This window comes from Primulina eburnea, chromosome 13, assembly GCF_022965805.1.
Source record: "Primulina eburnea isolate SZY01 chromosome 13, ASM2296580v1, whole genome shotgun sequence".
In the NCBI taxonomy this organism is placed as follows: Eukaryota; Viridiplantae; Streptophyta; class Magnoliopsida; order Lamiales; family Gesneriaceae; genus Primulina; species Primulina eburnea.
The window spans coordinates 3,737,271-3,750,571 of NC_133113.1; the positions used below are offsets into that span (position 1 = coordinate 3,737,271).

The 13,301-nt window shown below is 38.5% G+C and overlaps 1 non-coding gene across 1 annotated transcript; it reads left to right on the top strand.

The window, feature by feature from the left end:
• Positions 1-6,582: 6,582 nt before the first annotated feature.
• LOC140810998 (small nucleolar RNA R71) lies at positions 6,583-6,688 on the top strand. Its single transcript, XR_012113392.1, has one exon. It is a non-coding gene; the product is annotated as a small nucleolar RNA R71 (small nucleolar RNA).
• The last annotated feature ends 6,613 nt before the right edge of the window (positions 6,689-13,301 follow it).

Here is a 13,301-nt window from a genome sequence, read left to right on the forward strand (position 1 = left end):
AACTCCATGAAGTCTCACAACATTTTCAATATACAGACGAGCCATCTTCTTGTACGAATACTTCCTCTCATACGGAATAAAATGTGCCGACTTAGATAACCTATCGACAATCACCCAAATGGCATCGAAATGACGAGAAGTACGTGGCAAATGCGTGACAAAATCCATAGCCACGTGCTCCCAGTTCCACTGAGGAACCTCAAGGCTATGCAGTAATCCTCCCGGTCTCATTCGTTCCGCTTTGACTTGCTGACATATCATACAACGAGACACAAACTCAGCCACATCCTTTTTCATATTCTTCCACCAAAACTGAGGCCGTAGAATATGATACATTTTCCTTCCTCCTGGGTGGATACTATATCGAGTACAATGAGCTTCTTTAAGGATGGTTGTACGCAATTCAGGAATATCTGGGACAACCAATCTACCATTCAACCGAAGAGAATCATCTGAGTGAATTGAGAAACCAGATTGGTGTCCTTGAGATACTAACTCGTAAGATTTCAGAACTCGATCATCAGTTTTCTGAGCTGACTTTACAATCTGAATCAACTCTGGCTCAACAGAAATCTGTGATACACAAACAGCATTACCTTGGATTTGAAAATCCAACCGAGAAGTACAAATATCCTCTCGTAACTTAAAAACATGAATCGAGGATAAATTAACATCAACAACTTTACGACTCAAAGCATCGGCAATGACATTCACTTTTCCCGGATGATACTGGATCTCACAATCATAATCTTTCAAAAGATCCATCCAACGTCTCTGTCTCATATTCAGATCTGACTGAGAGAACAGATACTTCAAACTCTTGTGATCAGAATAGATTACAAATTGCTCTCCAAACAAATAATGCCTCCAAATCTTTAGAGCAAAAACGATAGCAGCTAACTCCAAGTCATGAACAGGATACTTAGACTCATGCGGTTTCAACTGACGAGAACCATAAGCCACAACTCTGCCATGCTGCATCAGAACACAACCTAATCCTCTATTTGATGCGTCGGTACAAACAACGAATCCTCCAGAACCATTTGGAATGGTAAGAACTGGTGCAGAAGTCAGTCTTTTCTTCAACTTGACAAAACTTGACTCACATTCATCAGACCAAATGAATCTCTGATTTTTCTGAGTCAGTTTAGTGATAGGTCTAGCAATCTTTGAGAAATTTTCGATAAATCTCCGGTAATAACCAGCTAAACCCATGAAACTACGAATCTCTGGCACATTGGTCGGTCGTGCCCAGTTCAGAACTGCTTCCACTTTACTTGGATCGACTGAAATACCATGTTGAGATATGACATGGCCCAGAAACACAACTCTATCTAACCAAAACTCGCACTTGGATAGCTTGGCGTACAACTGCTTCTTTTGAAGAATTCGAAGAACTATCCTCAAGTGTTTGGCATGTTCTTCCTCAGACTTGGAATAGACAAGAATGTCATCGATGAATACAATCACAAAACGATCGAGATATTTACGAAATATTCGATTCATCAAGTCCATAAACACATCAGGAGCATTGGTCAAACCAAAAGTCATAATCAAAAATTCAAAGTGTCCGTATCTCGTGCGAAAAGCTGTTTTCGGGTCATCTTCTTGTCTGACTCGCACTTGATGATACCCAGAACGAAGATCAATCTTAGAATACACCGAAGTACCTTGCAACTGATCAAATAAATCATCAATCCTAGGAAGTGGATATTTATTCTTGACAGTAGACTTATTCAGTTGTCGATAATCAATACACATCCGCATCGTACCATCTTTCTTCTTGACAAATAGAATCGGTGCACCCCACGGTGAAGAACTCGGACGAATATAACCTTTATTCAACAAATCCTGCAATTGTTCTTTCAGCTCAACAGGGGCTAAACGATATGGTGCTCGAGATATGGGTTCAGTTCCTGGCATTAATTCGATACTGAACTCAACTTCTCGTTCTGGTGGAAAATCAGGAATCTCTTCTCGAAACACATCAGGAAACTCACGGACTACAGGAATATCATAAATATGTCGCTCATCTTGCGATAGATCCACAGCATAAACCAGAAAACCTTCATGACCAGAATCTAACAATCGATTCATTTCAATGGCAGAAACTAGAGGAATCTTGGCTTGAGAACCACGACCATAGAAATTCCATTTAGGAGCAAAGTTAGGTCTGAAACGAACTATTCCTCGATAACAGACAACAGTGGCACGATTTGCAGTCAAAACATCCATACCAACGATACAATCAAAGTCATGCATAGGTAGGACTATGAGATTCAGATATAGAACATTTTCATCGTGAAACAAAACCGCATTGAACACCACATTATCAGTGATAATCATTTTGCCCATCGGAGTAGCAACAGATAGATTGGAATTCATACTAATGGTGCGAAGAACATGCGAAACAACAAATGCATGAGAAACAAAGGAATGAGATGCTCCAGTATCAAATAACACTCGTGCTATAAAACCACATAGATTACAGTTACCAGAAATGACAGTACCTGGAGCTGCCTGAGCCTCATCCTCAGTCAAGGCAAATACATGAGCAGATGACTGATTCTGTTGACCACCTTGCCCTCTGCTCTGATGCGAAGGGCGACTAGGCTGATGGGAAGACTGGGACGCAGCTGGAATTCTATTACCTTGAGCTCCACTACCAGCCTGGGTTGATTTCCCCGTCTTACTAGGACAGACTCTAGCAAAATGGCCCGGCCGACCACAAACATTACAAACCCCTTGAACTCCAACACACTGATTACTGGAATGCTTGCCTCCACAGTGATCACAGTAAGGTCCACTATATCGATATCCCCCACAGTTCCCCGAACTCCCTGAACTCGAAGAACTAGAACCAGGCTTCTTAAATTGTTTCCCACGAGGACGAAGAGATGCAGAACCAGATGAACTGAATTGTTGTCTCCCCGACTGATGATGTTGGGTAGGAACTCGATTGCCACTCCTCTTAAGACTAGCTTCAGCCCTTTTTGCTATTTCCACTGCTTCAAGATAATTCAGTGGTTTACCGGTAGAAACAAAAGGGTGCAGATGATCGTTCAATCCTTCAATGAAACTTTCGACGACAGCAACCTGACTTGCAGCCACGTGAGGAGCATATCTCAGCATAGCATAAAAAGTATCCGCATAATCCGCAACTGACATATCGCCTTGTTTCAGGTTATGAAACTCAGAAGCCTTAGAACTGTAGAATGATGGAGGACAATAACTTTCCTTAAACTTCAACTTGAATATATCCCATGATGGAATGATCCTCTGAGCATCCAAAGTCATCAATGTAGTAGACCACCACTTTTTAGCACGATCTTTCAACTGATGCACAACTAATCTCAATCGACACTCTGGAGGATACTCAATCAAATCGAACAATTCCTCAATCTCAGAAATCCATAACTCAGCTTTCTCAGCTCCCTCCGAACCACTAAATCGAGGTGGATGCATAGAATGGAAACACACAACTAACTCATCCATCCTAAGCTGCTCTAGATGATCAGCAGCTTGCTCAACAAAAGTATCATCAACAGCACGGACACGCGGTCTACCACGCCCACGACCTCGACCTCGAGCTAGAGGAATCTCATCAACAGGAATTTCTCCACCTCCTTCCATTCTATACGATAAAACACCAAAACAATTAGAATGGAAGTAAACAAATCATATAATCACATAAGCATGTTGTCAAGTAGCATACACATGCGCAACAACCATTTTAGTGCCAAGACTCAAGTGTCCTAGACTCTAGTTCGAGCGTATCCCAGTTTACGCTCTGATACCAAGATGTGAGGCCCATTTACTCTAACGATAATTAATGATCAAACAATAATGGTTTGATTTAAAACTGCAGCGGAAAAATGTTTAAAATAATTTAAAACGGACCTCAGGGCCTAGAAAAATTTCGGCATGACCTCCCCGTAAATAGGACATCCCGAAAACTCAAACAGCAGTTTATATCAAAATATACTCCAAATAGAGTCAACAACCTATAGCCGCACTGGCCAGGACTAAACAGAATTTAAAACGTATCAAATACTCACCAGATAAAGAAAATCACAGAGTCGCCTCAGCACATAACAAGAACAACCAATTACTAATACAAATACACGAGGCATCTCCCCGGCAAATAAACTACAATACAAGACTGAGACAACTCAAGACATACATATAGAATAACTGGGAGACTCCACTGAACAGAACCAAGCAATCCAACCTCAATCCCGAGCTCCACTGGCGGAACCTCGGCCTGATGCTGCAAAACGACTCGGGAGATCTACCATGGTGCCCAAAAGCAACCACAGCAGCCCCCCCAGTAAACAACTGAGGTTAGGATTCTGGTATGAAACAGTTCAACAATAACAACAATAACATAAATCATGCATAATCATATAATGAAATGTAATATGCAATGCATGAAAGGCTCAACGAATAATCGGGATAACAGGAGCCAACAAACGGTACGATAAAAACTGGAATAATGCTCGAGCAACAACACAGGGGAGCTACATCGTCATGCAGCTAAACCGCCCTGCCAAGTATGCGAGGTATGCCAAGCTGTGCTAAATAACACCCCTGACTCGGCCTCCATACAGCTGATACGCTATAACAGGATGGCACAACAGAACGAACTAGATGACACAATCCCAGCGCTCACCTCAAAAGGCTGCACTAACCACGGGATTGTTCAATCACATCTTCGATCTCATGTGTATAGGCCTATCAGCCACACAATGATCCCTATATAAACAACAGTGCCAGATAACAACGGATATCCACAATGGGCTAACAAAAACGATAGGGCTCAACATGAATGTCATAACTGTATGCCCAATGCTAAATGCCAATAATATGTCATAATAATAATACATAGATCATAACGAAGGCATTTAACAATTTATAACAGTCAACAATTCATAACACGATCAATGTAACACAGAATGTCAATTTAACATAATTTATATTTTACCGTCGTATATTACCGAGCTGTAACATACCTAAACCGACTCTAAAATCACAACAAGCTCAACCTTAATCTCCTCGACCTAAAGATGATAAAATAGGTCGAATAATTCACAATTCGCCAAAACACTAAATTAATCCAACTTATTGATTTTTAATTATCAAAACTTAATTCCCAAATCAATTTCAACAATTCTGAAATTTCAACTAAATAACCGTAATTCTCCAAAATAATCCCATGATTAACTCGATACTAATTCACAAACTCTTCAATTTATACCTCAAAGCTCTCCAACGATCGAACCTACAATATAAACCCAATATATACGTCAATATAATGCATTAAAATCGACAAAGCGAAATTAAATCGAAGCGAGTAACATTACACTTCGGGGCAGCCTACTTATGCACCGAAAAATCTGGAATTGGATCCAAAAATTACCAAGATCGAAGTATAAACTAGTCGCTAGCGGTCCAATGTTGCTACTCGCCGGAAAAGACGCCGGAAAACACTATTCACGGCCAAAACCGAACTGAAAACTAGCTGGAAAATGCAGGAACATCAAGGTAAGATTTAAGCTTCAAATCCTTGCTCAATATACTCCAAAGAACCAAGAAAACCAAGCAATAGCTCACCTAAAATCGAACAAGAAAATCGAAAAGGAGCTATCCCGAAACAGGGCTCGATTGGGGCTGAAACGAGCATCAAAATTTGTGATTCATGGTTCAAAATGAAGCTATGGATGTAAGGAAGACAACCCCTCAAACCGTTCGTGATTTGGACGCCGGACGGAGGAGATATCGCAACTTTCCCACAGCTGCTACCTGTGTTGCGAAAATGGGGGTTTTCTTCTTTCTTCTCTTCCCTTGCCCGATTCTTCTCTCTTCTCAATTAGATATGTGTGTATGTATATGTATATATATATATATATATATACATATATATATATATATATATATATATATATATATATATATATTGTATATTTGGTTACAAAACTAGTAACTCAAGCCTATTAATCCCGGTCTGTAATTATTTTGCTCTCGTGTGTTATTTAAACTCTATATGTATTTTATATCGTTAAATTCTCCGATATCCTCAAATACATATTTTTAACACACTTCCTGAATTTATTTGGCATAAATAATTATTTTAATTTACAACTCAATAATTATTCTAATTATGCCAAAATTACCGGATAATTAATTACAGGGCCTTACATCACCGGTGCCTCATTTTGCACATAGAAGGGATTTCCATCTTGACAGTCTTTCACATAGTGCTCTCCTCCACACTTTTCACAGAATATCTCTTGAAGACGCATAGCCGTGCCACCCACATTCAAGCCATCTATTTTCCTGTTTAGAGCGTCAAGTTGTGCAGTAATAACAGAAAAATCAGTTACCTGGTGAACTCCGGCACTTCTCCGCTGGTTGTTCCTGTCAGACTGAGGATGATAGCTGCTAGCAGCCATCTCCTCCAACAACTCATATCCTTCTTCCGCAGTCTTCCTCAAAAGGTTCCCACACGTAGCCGCATCTATCATAGTACGGTTAGGAGTAAGCAAACCCTAATAAAATGTTTGAACGACTAACCCAAGTGGTAACTCGTGATGTGGGCATCTTCGTAGTAGGTCCTTGAAACGATCCCACGCCTCATATAGTGACTCTTGATCGAACTGAGCAAATGTTGTGATGTCTGCCCGCAGCTTCATGGTATTCGATGGAGGAAAGTATTTGATGAGAAACGCCTTCGCCATGTCCTTCCATGTAGCGATCGAACCTACAGGTAAACAATTCAACCAAGCTTTAGCTTTATCACGCAAAGAGAAAGGAAATAAACGCAGTCTAACAGCATCATCAGAAACTCCATTAAATTTAAAAGTATCGCAAATCTCAAGAAAATCCGCGATGTGTGTGTTTGGATCGTCCACAGCAGTTCCTCCAAATTGGACGGTGTTCTGAATCATCTCGATAATGGCTGGTTTGATTTCGAATTGGTTTGTCCGCACAATCGGCCTCACAATGCTGGGGCGTGCACCATCCAAAGAAGGCTGGGCATACTCTAACATTGGTATGCGGCGTGGCATCTCAATATGTCTCTCCTCACGCCGTTCCTCCTCACGTTCTGGCTCGTGTCTCTCCATAAGTTCTTTAAGCCTCTGCTGTTGTCTCCTCCTGCGGAAGGTTCTTTCAATTTCAGGATCGAATTCAAGCTCCACGTCAAGTGACTTTGGCATGCACTGGAAGGGATATCTGTAAGAAAATGTGAAGTGTTATCTCAAGAGAAATGAAATAATGCTAAAGGAAATAACTAAAAATAAAATTGTAGATTAACAGTCCCCGGCAACGGCGCCAAAAACTTGATCGAGCAAAACTTGCACAGTAAACTCCCCAATAAAAATATGATTTTGTATGCTCAAAATAAATCGCAAGTGCACGATGTCAAGTTATAATATAGTGTACGTGAGTACGAGTATCGTTCCGCTGAAGACTGTGTTTAACAATTATTATTTTCAGTTATTTAACATTTAGCAACAAAAATTGATTTGTGTGATTATTCCTACTATACTCAATTAAATATGCAATTAAAATGACTCAACAAGTGATGAAGGAGAATTTATATCTAAAATGATTGATTTAAACTCAATGATAAATGGATTTGTTGGGAATCTCGGTTCACCTACCCCTCGTTAATTAATTAATTCGTTCGATCGTGATCTACGCTTCCGACAGGATTTCCTAATCTATTGAACACACACTCTCGAGCTATGTTAAACTAATTCGACTCAATGAAGTAATTAAATGTCTTTAATTATTTATCAAGAGCAAATTGCATTTCGATTGATGAAATCCCATAGTTTTCGACCCTAAGGACTATGACTATCGGCACGTATCCAATTTCATATGTCTATGCAAATTGTAGATCCGCGAATTATACTACTAGTTCTTATCACAAGTTATTCTCTCGAACTCACTCGCGAAATACAAACGTTGTTAAAGTTAGCTACGCTCTACCAACACAATAAAACAATAGTCTAACCAAGAACAAATCACAAATCGAAATATGAATTAACTAGATCAAAGTTTGGGGTAGGATCCCCTTTAATCCCAACAAATGTGAAAGTTTAGCTACTAGAATTCATCATTAAAATAAGCAAAACAATATTTAAATACAGGAAAATAAACTAGAAATACGAGACGTGACGAAATCTGCGAAGAACGATGCCCGGAAACCGTAGAATCTTCAATCCAAGTGCAAAAACTCTCCCAAACTCCTTATGGTCCCTTCAATAATGTCTGAATAATGCCCAAAAATCGACCAATAATCTTTCCATAGCAGCCATACTCCAAAATTAAGGTAAGAAATCGCGCACAATAATCTTCCAAAAATAGGCGGCGCTCGGGCGGTAGAAAAGTACCGCTCGAGCGCCACACTCTCTGTAACTTCCCTCGGCTGGTGCGGCATTCGCGCTCGGGCGGTAGAAATATACCGCTCGAGCGCCACGCCCTCTGTAAGTTGGCCTTCGGATGCTAATTCTTGCGCCCGGGCGATAGAAAATTACCGCTCGGGCGCCGACCTTTCTGTTAAAATCTTCAGCTGTTCATCTATCGCGCCCGGGCGGTAGAAAATTACCGCTCGGGCGCCGCTTTTTCTGTCCCTTGACTTGTTGGCTTAGCAAAGTCGTCCCTTTTTCTATTTTTCCGGTCATTTTTCCTGCAATTTCGTCACGCCCGAGTGAGATATGATAAAATGCAAATGTTTATTCTAAAATGAACAAAATGTGATTGAAATAGACGCACGCACAATGCAAAACACACAGAGACTAATGCAATAAAACACGTAAAAACGACACACATCAAAGTTGGCATTCCATATCGATCAACAGTAATAGAAGAATTTCCGATTCTATCCACATCGATATAGTATCGATTACCAGTAATAGAAGGAGCTCTGATTCTATCCACATCGACATAGTATCGATCACCAGTAATAGAAGAAACTCCGGTTCTATCCACATCGATATGACATCGATCATCAGTAATAGAAGAAGTTATAATTCTATCCACATCGATACGGTACCGATCACCAGTAATAGAAGAAGCTACAATTCTATCCACATCGATAGCCAATCCTCCAGTGACAGACTTTGGCACAATCGCCAATACACTATCTTATGACATCGTGCAATGTGCCCGTGGCGATCCCGCCACTATCAGGCACTTCTGTCATAAGACTACTCTTCTAATACCTGCTATCTATAAATCAAGAGAACAAGTACATCAATCGAATCGATGCAATATCAATGCAATAAAGTAAAGTATGTGATTTAGGGAAACTCAAGTCTAAACCGACTCAAGTCGATCTCCCAATACCACATTGACTTATACCTTTCTCTTCTCGGTCTGATGAAGACGAAGTCCCATATCCCAATCTGTACATATCCAAATGTCCAGTTGTAGCCTGCGTCGATAGGGACACAGTACCCAAGTCGGATTCAAAATCAGACGGCCGGATTTTGCACAATCGCGATCCTAAGCTTCACGGAGTAATTTTCCAAAGTTTCCTTCGTTCCTTTCTTTTTTTCATTGCTTATGAAATGCTTGCATATATATATATATATATATATATATATATATATATATATATATATATATATATATATATATATATATATATATATACATGTTACATGCATGAAGGCAAGTGGCACACTCCTTCACATAACACGTCTCGCGCATATGCGCGACACAACCCGCGCATATGCGCGAGACCTACGGGTCTCGGCAAGGACAATTTTAACAACTCGCGCATATGCGCGCTTTATCTCGCGCCTATGCGCCAAAGTTTCTGGACGGGTCGCGCATATGCGCGCCTTATCTCGCGCATGTGCGCCGATGCTTCTGTAATTCTCGCGCATATGCGCCGGTCTGCTGGCGCATATGCGCCGAGCTCATGCCTCACCAAAATTTGCATATAATTTTCGTCTCTTCCGGTCCGATACAGTACGTATACAATCAACTTAATTATCAACAAAACAAGTCTGATTATGATAACCGAATTCTCGGGCCTTACATTTAATAAGACGTAGGCTTTACTAGTATAATCGTTTATAGGTATGAAATTAATGTTGTGTCAATTGATGAGTATAACTATTATAAAAAAATAAAAAAAAAATTTAATGAGTATAGCTCATTTTAATTATTTTAATTTAATTGTAATATCATTGCATCAAATAATGAACAAACTTGCAATAACTACTCATTTTCATTATCAACTTTCTCCGTACCCCTTGTCCCTTCAAATCTTTGTTTAACTTCTCGATTTTTTAAAATTTCCAAAAACAACCTTAATCCTTATAATTATGGTACATATAATTGTTTTTATCTATCGAGCATGTTCTTAAAGGCATATATACTAAAGACATTCAGCTTCGCAAAGTTTCCAACTTATATATCATATTCAAATGATCGACTTTTTTTTAATAAATAGCACATCATGCTTCCGCATAATAATTTGAACAGTTTACCTCTTTGACCTGAGTACCTTCGGGTTATATCCACCGGATTTTACAAAATGCTCCTCACAGCCTAACCACGTAGTCATAACAGATGGTTCATGTCGTGAATTCGTTCAACAGTACCTAGCACAGCCCTGTTTCTTTTCCTACCTCATGGTGTATAGTAAAATTGTTTAATTTGAAAAGGGGAAAAATCCTTGGTCTTTTTTATTCAAACATACAAAAAATTATTATATAGTAACCTTTTGTAGAGGATGATGAACTTGTTTAGCTACCTATAGTAGCCAAAGTTACAAAACACATAAAATAGAAAGAGAAAATATTACAAATTATTTTAAAAAAAAATGAAGAGTTTGAATGATGTCTTCATCTTCCTTCTGTCTTGGTATTTATAGAAGTCCTTTGTGGATTTGAATTCCAGCTAAGGCAAGAATTTGAATTCCGGACTTCAAATTCTTGCCTTAGCTTTTTTTTATTGCCTTCCAGATGTGTTTGACAATATCTCTTGAGTGGGTCAAGTGGGTGGTTGAGTGGTCCCTCCTCTTTTCTTGAGTTGTCTTTTTCTAGATCATTAATCTAGAAACAACTTGTTCTTCCATCTTTATCTCCTGGCATAGCCAGTAGATATGTGTCTGGATCATATCTGCTGAGATCTCATTCCCTGCTTCTTTTAATTGTTTATAGAGATCTTTGAAAATCTTCGGTTGATTTCTTACTACCTTGATACGTCTTTTGGAAACCTTAAAATATGTAAAATACATTTTCTTTGGTCCAAACTTCGTTTTAATCTTGTGTAGTTTTTTTTTTCCTCATTTACGCTTTATCTATAAATGTATTTGAGTCCAATTCTTTTTGATAGTGGACAAATCACATGCCTACTTGCTTATGTCGGAGAATCTTTATCTTTTGGTATCCCCAAGAAAAAATGACTGTGGTCCTATGTCAATTAATTTTTGTTGGGGAATCTTAAACTTTTGGTTTCCCCGAGGAAAACGTGATTGTGGTTCTTCACCACTGGGTTCTGTTTCTACAAGATGCTTATTGTCTGACCTAGTTCTGAAGCCCTTGCCAAATTCTGGCTCCTTTTTATTTGGGCATTCTGGACAGATTTTTTCTGACCATCTTCCCACATGAGCCATGTTACAAAATTTCCGACGAGTTTCTTTACTCTCCGACAGCTTGCTATTCCACAAAAGATCTCTTTTATTTTCAAATAAATCTTCTGAAGAGCCGATGCTTTTCTCTTCAAACTTTGTGTGGGCTGTGTGATGGTAGGTAAAAGAGTCCTTATGAAAAGTTTAGGGGAAGGGGCGCGGGTTTTTAGGTTTTAATGGGGAGGGTTTGTACTTTAAATAATAGAAAATTATTAAGTGTACAAGCCTAGGCCTATTAACAAGGTGCAATAGGCCCATTAAGCCCATTTGTGCATATTTAAAATATTTCGTATAGGAAATATTGTGAAATTATTAGTCGAGTTGTCAAAACGTTCGAATTTTTGTTGAAAATCGTATACCGATAAAATTACGTCTCGACGTATAAAATCACCTCAAAACTCCTTATTTTCAAAAATAAGAAAAATCATCAACCTTATTTTAAATAATTAAAAACAAATATTTAATAAAACATTTTTTTTCTTCTATTTTTCAGCCATCGGTCTCCGTTTCTCGATTACAACTCGAATAACCCTTAAAAATATATTTTAATGCATTCAAGTAAAAAACTACTAAAAACATCATATAATCATATCAACATAATTAACTTAGCAATTAAAATCAATTAATTAACTATTTTTCATATTCCCTGGATTTACATGCAGTTGGATTACGTCGTTTTAATTTGGACCTTGTGGTATTGAAGCTTAGGATGCTGATAAATGAAGATAAATTTACTGGTTCAGCACAAACTAAAATCAACAAGGCTAATTTCAACACACCAGCTGAAATTGAACTGGTTGAGTAGTTAACCAGTTGAACTGAATCAGTTGAGCTGCTGACCAGTTGAACTAAACCAGTTGACCAGTTTAGGCTCGGGAAAATGTCAAGCAAGACGAATTTGACCATTGAAATTTCAGAAATAGTACAGAAACTTTTCTAGCAGTCATAATCTTGTGTCAAACATATATATTAGTGTTGGGGCCAATAAATACAACATCTCGAAGTTCAAATAAAAACTTTTGAAGCTGATTCAAAATATGGGCAGTTAGCATGAAGAAGAATAAGCTAGTTGAGAGCACAAGCCTTTATGTGAGGATATATTTGAGATGTACACTGTAAAGGATAAATTCTTCACACACAATCACTCGCACATATACATGAGAGTAGTGCTTCAAAATTTAGTTAAGTGAGTCTTCACACGAAGACATTAAAGATTGTGTTTGCAGTCTTGGCATAAGAGACATTAAATATTATGTGGATTGTAAGGTCGTGGCCTACAACCGAGAGTGTTCTAGGAATTTCAATTAGTTAAGAGATAAGTTTTAAGTTGAAATAGGTTTGTACAAGGTGTTGTATAAAGCAAAGTCTTCTAATGAATCCTTCCCAAGACGAAGAAAGGGTGACGTAAGAGGATTTGAAGTTTCCGAACATCCATAAAAAAATTTATGTCTATTTATTTATTGCATTTACTTATCATTTCCATTCTTTTAAAGATGCATTGTTCAAGCATTTTATGTGTTCTTCAAATACCAAAATATTGCATATCAAGTGTTTGATAAAATGTTTCAATCAAAATATTTTTACTCATTCAACTTGCATATATTTTAAATACTTTACAAATTATTTAATCGGTTTCTACGAAGGATTA